The sequence below is a fragment of the Convolutriloba macropyga genome, unplaced genomic scaffold (genome assembly GCF_964194025.1).
Source record: "Convolutriloba macropyga unplaced genomic scaffold, txConMacr16.3 SCAFFOLD_6573, whole genome shotgun sequence".
In the NCBI taxonomy this organism is placed as follows: domain Eukaryota; kingdom Metazoa; phylum Xenacoelomorpha; order Acoela; family Convolutidae; genus Convolutriloba; species Convolutriloba macropyga.
Genome location: NW_027451423.1, coordinates 1015 through 10529, shown reverse-complemented (window position 1 = coordinate 10529; position 9515 = coordinate 1015). Strand labels below are relative to the sequence as shown.

General features: G+C 43.0%; 1 pseudogene; it reads left to right on the top strand.

Annotated features, from left to right (window-relative positions):
* The first annotated feature begins 8786 nt into the window (after positions 1-8786).
* On the top strand, positions 8787-8938 carry LOC142356678 (5.8S ribosomal RNA; annotated as a pseudogene).
* Positions 8939-9515: the final 577 nt, after the last annotated feature.

Below are 9515 nucleotides of genomic sequence, written 5' to 3'. Positions count from 1 at the left end.
AAGCACGACCGAGCTGTACCGGAGCTAACACTAAGACCGAGGGGTCTTAGAGAGCCCTCTAGCAGGGCGAATAGAGCTAGATCGAGCCTTGGGAAAGCTAGATCGAGCAGGACTGAAGCTAAACGATAGACCGAGAGGTCTGTCTGGTCCTCCTAGAGAGGCCAAGAGGAAGTACGAGAAGCTAACTAAAGCTTGATCGCGCCTTCAGCAAGCACGATTGAGCAAGACCGGAGCTAACACTAAGACCGAAGTGTCTTAGAGAGCCCTCTAGTGGGGCGAATAGAGCTAGATCGAGCCTTGGGAAAGCTAGATCGAGTAAGATTGAAGCTGAAAGAGTGTCAGAGGAGCAAATGAACCTCCAAAAAGTGAAAATCAAATTTTAGAAAAAAACACAAGTTAAATACTGCATGGACAGTAATTCTATGTGTGGGGCATTATTAGGGAGAGGTGTCTTGTCAAAATATGGCTGGACTAAAGACCTCAACCCGGATAGGGTGGAAGGCCCTATGATTGGTCTGTTACTAATCGGTGACCGATAAAGACCTGACCAAGGCCTGTAGTAAGCTTGGTTAGGCATTACAGAAGATAACACTAAGACCGAGGGGTCTTAGAGAGCCCTCTAGCGGGGCGAATAGAGCTTGATCAAGCCTTGGGCAAGCTAGATCGAGCAGGACTGAAGCTAAACGATAGACCGAGAGGTCTGTCTGGTCCTCCTAGAGAGGCCAAGAGAAAGTACGAGAATCTAACTAAAGCTGGGTCGGGCCTTCAGCAAGCACGACCGAGCAGTACCGGAGCTAACACTAAGACCGAGGGGTCTTAGAGAGCCCTCTAGTGGGGCGAATAGAGCTAGATCGAGCCTTGGGAAAGCTAGATCGAGCAGGACTGAAGCTAAACGATAAACCGAAAGGTCTGACGGGTCCTCATAAGAGGCATGGAGAAAGATCTGATACTAAAGTACCTCTCGGAAGTAATAAAATATGCCTGATGAAGCCGGGTATGATGTTTGTTGTTTGATGGCATTCATCGATTAGGTCTGGTGGATTCCCCATTACTCCGAGTGGTACTAGTAGAGGCTCCTACAGGGGTGAGCAAAGCGAGATCAAGCCTTAGGCAAGCTAGATCGAGCAGAACTGAAGCTGAAAAGCAAAATAAATGACAGGTCTGTCCAAATCAATAAACTTGAAATCCAGTGTGGTCACCACGGGTCACGAGGTGAATTCCTAGCGATTGTCTGCTGAACGTATAGGAAGGCCCGAAACGAACGATAATTTCATTGCACAGTGGAGATACTATACGTTCAGGAGTAGCATACATCGGGTTTGATCTATGATCATGTCTGGTCTCCGAGGATCCACCGGGTTACCAACTGGCACCGCTGTACTGGGTGTAAAACTGGGCCACCTGAAGTCCCGGGTGTAAAACTAGGTGCCTCTGTGCCAAAGTAGCGGCTTGCGTAGTGCATTATGCCTCCGGCTTGCGAAATGGTTATAAGCAATAACAACAGGACGCCGCGGGGTGTTCACTTAAAGGAGTAACGTTCTCTCAAGGGAGGGGATCTAAAAATCTTGATAAAACATTTATTCTATGCAAAATTTGTGCGCAAATTTTGCAAAGTAAAAAGCTGCACTGTAGCAAATTCTATGTGTGTAGCATTATTAGGGAAGTGTTGTTTGATGGCACCTCTCTACTTGATGCACCAAAGAACTACCTTGATGGCTCATGACCGCTGGTAATCTGTCGTCGCTAGTAGTTCGGAACTGAGAACAAATATGTTCGCAAATTACAACAATTATACAGCATATTGCTGAATAAAGCAGAACCGAATAATACTCAGTGACTTTACACCAAGACTGACTAATGTCTGGATTGTATCGTCCTACTCGAGTAAGGCGAAGAAAAGCTAGAAAGATACGCTTTTCACAAAGCAGGCTTAATGCATGCAAACCAAGGAGGAAGGAGTGATGCCCCTCCTTATAATAAGCAGAACCAAATAAAGAACAGACAGCATCATCTGTACAGTGACCAAGAAGAGGTGAAACTTCTGTATGTGAAAAGGCAATTTGAGCGAGATTTATTAGCAGACTAGTATTATGTTGTTTCTAGTAGGCGAAAGCCGAAACATCAACATGTGAAAATCTGATATTAAATCCTCAATCATTTTCCCTAGTATTATACAGCTATGAGTAACCTTAATTGGACACGGCAATTATTGCTGACCGGTGAAACTTTCGCATGGGAAAGACACACACACTTCTTGACAAAGCAATAAGTATTATGCTGTTTCTAGTACGCGAAAGCAGAAACATCAGCATGTGAAAGTTGTGAAGTTGAAGAATTTTTGTGTTGAGTACGATGTTGTTACTAGTAACCATGTCGACAGCTGAGAACTGTTCTCTAACCAATAGAAGGTGAAACTTCTGTATGTGAAAAGGCAATTTGAGCGAGATTTCTTAGCAGACTAGTATTATGTTGTTTCTAGTAGGCGAAAGCCGAAACATCAACATGTGAAAATCTGATATTAAATCCTCAATCATTTTCCCTAGTATTATACAGCTACTAGTAGCCGTAATTGGTCAGGGAAACATTGTTGACCGGTGAAACTTCACATGGGAAAGACACACAAATTACTTGACAAAACAATAAGTATTATGCTGTTTCTAGTATGCGAAAGCAGAAACATCAGCATGTGAAAGTTGTGAAGTTGAAAAGTTTTTGTGTTGAGTACGGTGTTGTTACTAGTAACCATGTCGACAGCTGGAAAGCTGTTCTCTAACCAATAAAAGGTAAAACTTCTGTATCTGAAGAGGCGGCGTGATTGAGATTTTTAACAGACTAGTATTATGTTGTTTCTAGTAGGCGAGAGCCGAAACATCGACATGTGAACATCTGGTTTTTAAATCATGAGTCAATTCTCCCTAGTATGATACAGTTGTTAGCCGGTATTGGTAACAGTAGAACAGAGATTTGGAGGGCAAAACCTGCTCATGGGAAATGCTCACAGAGCGCTATCTACCAGTACACATAGTATTATGCTGTTTCTAGTACGCGCGAGCCGAAACATCAGCATGTGAAATGTGTAATCGTGGGTAACTCTAAGTGTGTAGAGTACTGTGTAGTAACTAGTAGCCATGCCAAAGCATGCATTGAAACTCTTCGTGATTTAAAAAGCTCAAAGCAAGATTGACGAGGCCGCAAGGCTATGTCTTTCTAAATTCGAACAAATCGAAAGATTGTTCAAAGTACAATTAAACTGATTGATCCTGTCAGTTGCCATATGCTTGTCTGAAAGACTAAGCCATGCATGTGCAAGCGAAGCTTGAAAAAGTGGAACCGCGAATGGCTCATTAAATCAGTTACTATCTATTAGTTGATTTGCAAGCTAAATGAATAACTGCGGTAACCCTGCAGCTAATGCATGCTGATTGTCCGACACTGTCGGAGACTTTTACAAGACTACACCGGGTGATTTGCTAAGTACAGACACATCCCGTGATGAGTCCTAGTAACTGAAAGATCCCAGATAGCTTCGGCTTGGGGACGGAACTTCCGAATTTCTGACCTATCAACCTATGATGGTAGTGTAACGGACTACCATGGTTGTGACGGGTAACGGGGAATCAGGGTTCGATTCCGGAGAGGGAGCCTTAGAAACGGCTACCACATCCAAGGAAGGCAGCAGGCACGCAAATTACCCACTCTCCGCACGAGGAGGTAGTGACTAGAAATAATGATATGAACCTTTATGGTTTGTAATCAGAATGGAATGGACTTAAAAGCTCCATTGATGAACGAGTAGAGGGCAAGTCTGGTGCCAGCAGCCGCGGTAATACCAGCCTCTACAAGCGTATGCAATAGTTGCTGCGTTTAAAAAGCTCATAGTTGGATCTGTTTGAGTAGAACGGCAACATGGTCTTCAGTTAAATCTGTTGACTCGTTCCGCTCATCCTTCGCATCGAAGAAATAGTTTGCACTTAAATGTGACGAACTGTGGAAACGGTGTTTTCACCCTGAGAAAATTAGAGTGTTCAAAGCATCCTTTGGGATCGAATAATAAAGCATGGAATAATGGAGAATGACCCGCTACTCGATTGATGCCGGTTGGCTGAGTGCGGTAATGATTGAAAGGAACAGACGGGGGCATTTGTATTGCTACGTTAGAGGTGAAATTCTTGGATCGTGGCAAGACAAACTACTGCGAAAGCATTTGCCAAGAATGTTTTCATTAATCAAGAACGAAAGTCAGAGTATTGAAGAGGATTAGATACCCTCGTAATTCTGACCATAAACTATACCAACCTACAATTTGTCAAAGTCGATCTTGACTTGGCAAGAGATTAACCGGGAAACCAAAGTTTATTGGTTCCGGGGGAAGTATGGTTGCAAAATCGAAACTTAAAGGAATTGACGGAAGGGCACCACCAGGAGTGGAGCCTGCGGCTTAATTTGACTCAACACGGGAAAACTCACCCGGTCCAGACATCTTAAGGATTGACAGATTGAATATCTTTCATGATTATATGGGCGGTGGTGCATGGCCGTTCTTAGTTAGTGGAGTGATCTGTCTGGTTAATTCCGATAACGAACGAGATCTTCTCCATCTAAATAATGAAATTCACTATATGTGAATTCAAACACTTCTTAGAGGAACTATGCGGAATTAAATACCGCAGATGAAGTGAGGCTATAACAGGTCTGTGATGCCCTTAGATGTTCTGGACTGCACGCGCGCTACACTGTGTACTTTTAGATTGAGTACTCAGCCCTTGGTCCGAAATGGACTGGGCAATCAGAGAAAAGTACAGCGCTTCAAGGGGATCGTCTGTTGTAACTTGCAGACGTGAACCAGGAATTCCTGGTACTTATGAGTCAACAACTCATAGGGATTACGTCCCTGCCCTTTGTACACACCGCCCGTCGCTACTACTGATTGGATAGTTAAGCAAGAATTGCAAATTCCTACTGTTGGGACTTCGGTCTCCGGCAACGGGATGAAGCGGATCGAGCTTAATTGTCTAGAGGAAGTAAAAGTCGTAACAAGGTTTCCGTAGGGGAACCTGCGGAAGGATCAGTGATTGATTCCTTCGGGCATGGCTGCTGGTAGAGGCCATGTCTGTAGTGCGCATGACGCTCTGTCGCTAGAGATTGTTTGGCAACCAATCTCGAATTATGTATCGAGCTCAAAAACTACTTGTGTGGATACATAGTTCAGCAGTCATGGCAAGGGACTGCTTAAAGGGAGACTAGTTAGCAAAAGCAGCCTAGCAGAACTGCAGCTATCTAGATCTCAGAAGCTGGGTTATAGAAGCCCAGCTATAGACTTGTGAATGAGAAAGGCCTAAAAAGGTCCACAAGTCGCGTGGTTAGAACCGACACGCAAAAATCCCAGCGAGTGACAGAGCGTTGCGCTGTTCAGTGGGAAAGAGTTGAGCTACTCGGGGCGCCCACTGAACTTGCTCCGAGCCAAAGGCTCGAAAAAACACAGCTTAGCCTCAGATCCTTTACATAGAAGGCTAGCTAAAATAAACTTACCTTGGACGAGGGTAAAGTTTAGTCAGTTCTTAGGGGAGAGTAATCCACAGCTTCTCGCCCTCTGAACATTCTCCCAGATATGTAGGTCTGGGAGAGTCTCCTCCTGTTCTTCGGAATCTGGAGGTAGACAAAGACAGTACGATACGATCTTGCATCGGGATGACTAACCGATAATGATCATAATCTGACAATTTTTCCGGCTTGAGGCACCGGAGTCAGATTAAAGACACATACTGAACTAAAGGCGTATGTGCAAAGCTTGTCGGAGTGTAGAGAGTCAAGCTGAGTTGACTCGTCACGTGGTGATGACAACAGCCATGTGCAAAACACTCACAACTTTATCGTCTATGTGGAAAAGGTTGCTAACAGCGCTCTCTATGAGAGGCCCTCGCATATAACTATACGAGGAAAAGGCGATAGAGTTGTTTGAATGTGGGGCAGGTTCATCGACAAGCTAAGTTGATCACATTCTTGTTGTGGCATCCTACTAGAATTGGTCACGGTCTGCACCAACTCTCCCCAAGTTGGCCAGACTTAAAACTAGAAATAAGGTTTGCAGCTATGTGAACCTAGAAACTGTAAAGGAGTTGAAAGAACTTAAAGGAATTGAAAGAGGCCTTGAGGTATATCCTCTTGGTAAAGACCCACAAAAGCTCACAAAAGTGGCTTCGAAGGGCAAAACTGGTTCATCCAAAACAATTGGAGAGCTTAAAGCAGAACCAATTCGAATGAAACACTATTGGTGAAACTTCATCATGAGAACGTCACAAGCTGATCACGCTCTATGATATGACTAGTATTATGTTGCTTCTAGTAGGCTAAGCGCAAGCCGAAACATCAACATGTGAAAGTCGTAGAATTTTGCAATCAAACTGTGGCTAGTACTGTGATGTTACTAGTAACCTGGTGTTCCGTCATATGGCCAAGAGAGCATTTGAAGGCGAAACTTCTGCATGGGAAAGCTGCATCATGATCAAAATTTTATATCGAGTATTATGTTGACGTTAGTAGGCCTTGGCCGAAAACGCAGCATGTGAAAGGTATAGATAAAAGTTATTGTTGCAGTCAGTACTGTGTAGTTACTAGTAGCTGGATTTAAGCTCAAAATGAGACACTGTTGGTGAAACTTCATCATGAGAATGTCACAAGCTGATCAAGCTCTATGATATGACTAGTATTATGTTGCTTCTAGTAGGCTAAGCGCAAGCCGAAACATCAACATGTGAAAGTCGTAGAATTTTGCGATCAAATTGTGGCTAGTACTGTGATGTTACTAGTAACCTTGTGTTACGTCATATGGCCAAGAGAGCATTTGAAGGCGAAACTTCTGCATGGGGAAGCTGCATCATGAACAAAAGTTTATATCGAGTATTATGTTGACATTAGTAGGCCCTGGCCGAAAGCGCAGCATGTGAAAGGTATAGATAAAAGTTATCGTTGCAGTCAGTACTGTGTAGTTACTAGTAGCTGGATTTAAGCTCGAAATGAGACACTGTTGGTGAAACTTCATCATGAGAACGTCACAAGCTGATCACGCTCCATGATATGACTAGTATTATGTTGCTTCTAGTAGGCTAAGCGCAAGCCGAAACATCAACATGTGAAAGTCGTAGAATTTTGCGATCAAATTGTGGCTAGTACTGTGATGTTACTAGTAACCTTGTGTTACGTCATATGGCCAAGAGAGCATTTGAAGGCGAAACTTCTGCATGGGGAAGCTGCATCATGAACAAAAGTTTATATCGAGTATTATGTTGACGTTAGTAGGCCCTGGCCGAAAGCGCAGCATGTGAAAGGTATAGATAAAAGTTAGCGTTGCAGTCAGTACTGTGTAGTTACTAGTAGCTGGATTTAAGCTCGAAATGAGACACTGTTGGTGAAACTTCATCATGAGAACGTCACAAGCTGATCACGCTCTATGATATGACTAGTATTATGTTGCTTCTAGTAGGCTAAGCGCAAGCCGAAACATCAACATGTGAAAGTCGTAGAATTTTGCAATCAAACTGTGGCTAGTACTGTGATGTTACTAGTAACCTTTTCTTACGTCATATGGCCAAGAGAGCATTTGAAGGCGAAACTTCTGCATGGGGAAGCTGCATCATGAACAAAAGTTTATATCGAGTATTATGTTGACGTTAGTAGGCCCTGGCCGAAAGCGCAGCATGTGAAAGGTATAGATAAAAGTTATCGTTGCAGTCAGTACTGTGTAGTTACTAGTAGCTGGATTTAAGCTCGAAGTGAGACACTGTTGGTGAAACTTCATCATGAGAACGTCACAAGCTGATCACGCTCTATGATATGACTAGTATTATGTTGCTTATAGTAGGCTAAGCGCAAGCCGAAACATCAACATGTGAAAGTCGTAGAATTTTGCGATCAAATTGTGGCTAGTACTGTGATGTTACTAGTAACCTTGTGTTACGTCATATGGCCAAGAGAGCATTTGAAGGCGAAACTTCTGCATGGGGAAGCTGCATCATGAACAAAAGTTTATATCGAGTATTATGTTGACGTTAGTAGGCCCTGGCCGAAAGCGCAGCATGTGAAAGGTATAGATAAAAGTTAGCGTTGCAGTCAGTACTGTGTAGTTACTAGTAGCTGGATTTAAGCTCGAAATGAGACACTGTTGGTGAAACTTCATCATGAGAACGTCACAAGCTGATCACGCTCTATGATATGACTAGTATTATGTTGCTTCTAGTAGGCTAAGCGCAAGCCGAAACATCAACATGTGAAAGTCGTAGAATTTTGCAATCAAACTGTGGCTAGTACTGTGATGTTACTAGTAACCTTTTCTTACGTCATATGGCCAAGAGAGCATTTGAAGGCGAAACTTCTGCATGGGGAAGCTGCATCATGAACAAAAGTTTATATCGAGTATTATGTTGACGTTAGTAGGCCCTGGCCGAAAGCGCAGCATGTGAAAGGTATAGATAAAAGTTATCGTTGCAGTCAGTACTGTGTAGTTACTAGTAGCTGGATTTAAGCTCGAAGTGAGACACTGTTGGTGAAACTTCATCATGAGAACGTCACAAGCTGATCACGCTCTATGATATGACTAGTATTATGTTGCTTATAGTAGGCTAAGCGCAAGCCGAAACATCAACATGTGAAAGTCGTAGAATTTTGCGATCAAACTGTGGCTAGTACTTTGATGATGCTTGTAGCCAACCGAATTGGTTGAAAAGCCCAATAAGTAAGCTAACTTGGGAGAGCTTGTTGGAAACCAAATGCTACTAGATTGGTCCAAATACATCCTTCAACAGGGGATCACTTGGCTCGCTTTACGAAGAGGAGCACAGCTATATGTGTTAATTCGGTATGAATCGCAAGATTTGTTTACCGACCTCTCTAACGCAAAAGGCGGTCTCGGCTTCGGCTGTTGACTGCGTCCGATTCAGGGTTATATAACTCTCGATTGAACACATTGATGTTCTATTGTTGGTGCTTCCAATAAAATTGGAACACTTAAAGCAGAACCGATTCAAATAATAGCATTCTGATCAATGATTGCATTCCTTGATCAAGAACTGCTGGAGTCATTGTGATGGCGAATTTTCTTCATAAGAAAATTGCAAAGAGACGGAACTTAATGAGACTAGTATTATGTTGTTTCTAGTAAGCGGAAGCTGAAACAGCAACATGTGAAAATCAAGTTTTGTTCAATGATCTCGAGGCGATAAGTACTATGAAGCAACTAGTAGCCTAAGCATGACTCAGATTTGAGACAGTCAAAAAGACTGGCGAAACTTCTTCACATGAAAGTTACATAGAGAACTACAAATGTATACAGCGAGTATTATGTTGTTTCTAGTAGGCGAAAGCTGAAACATCAACATGTGAAAGTTGTCTGCAAACTGTAGAACGATATGTGATTAGTACTGTGCTGTTACTAGTAGCCAGTCTGACTGTAGAAGCCAAGACAAAGGGAAACTAATGCATCTGAAAAGGACAAGTTATGGAAAGGTATGCACGATAAGTAT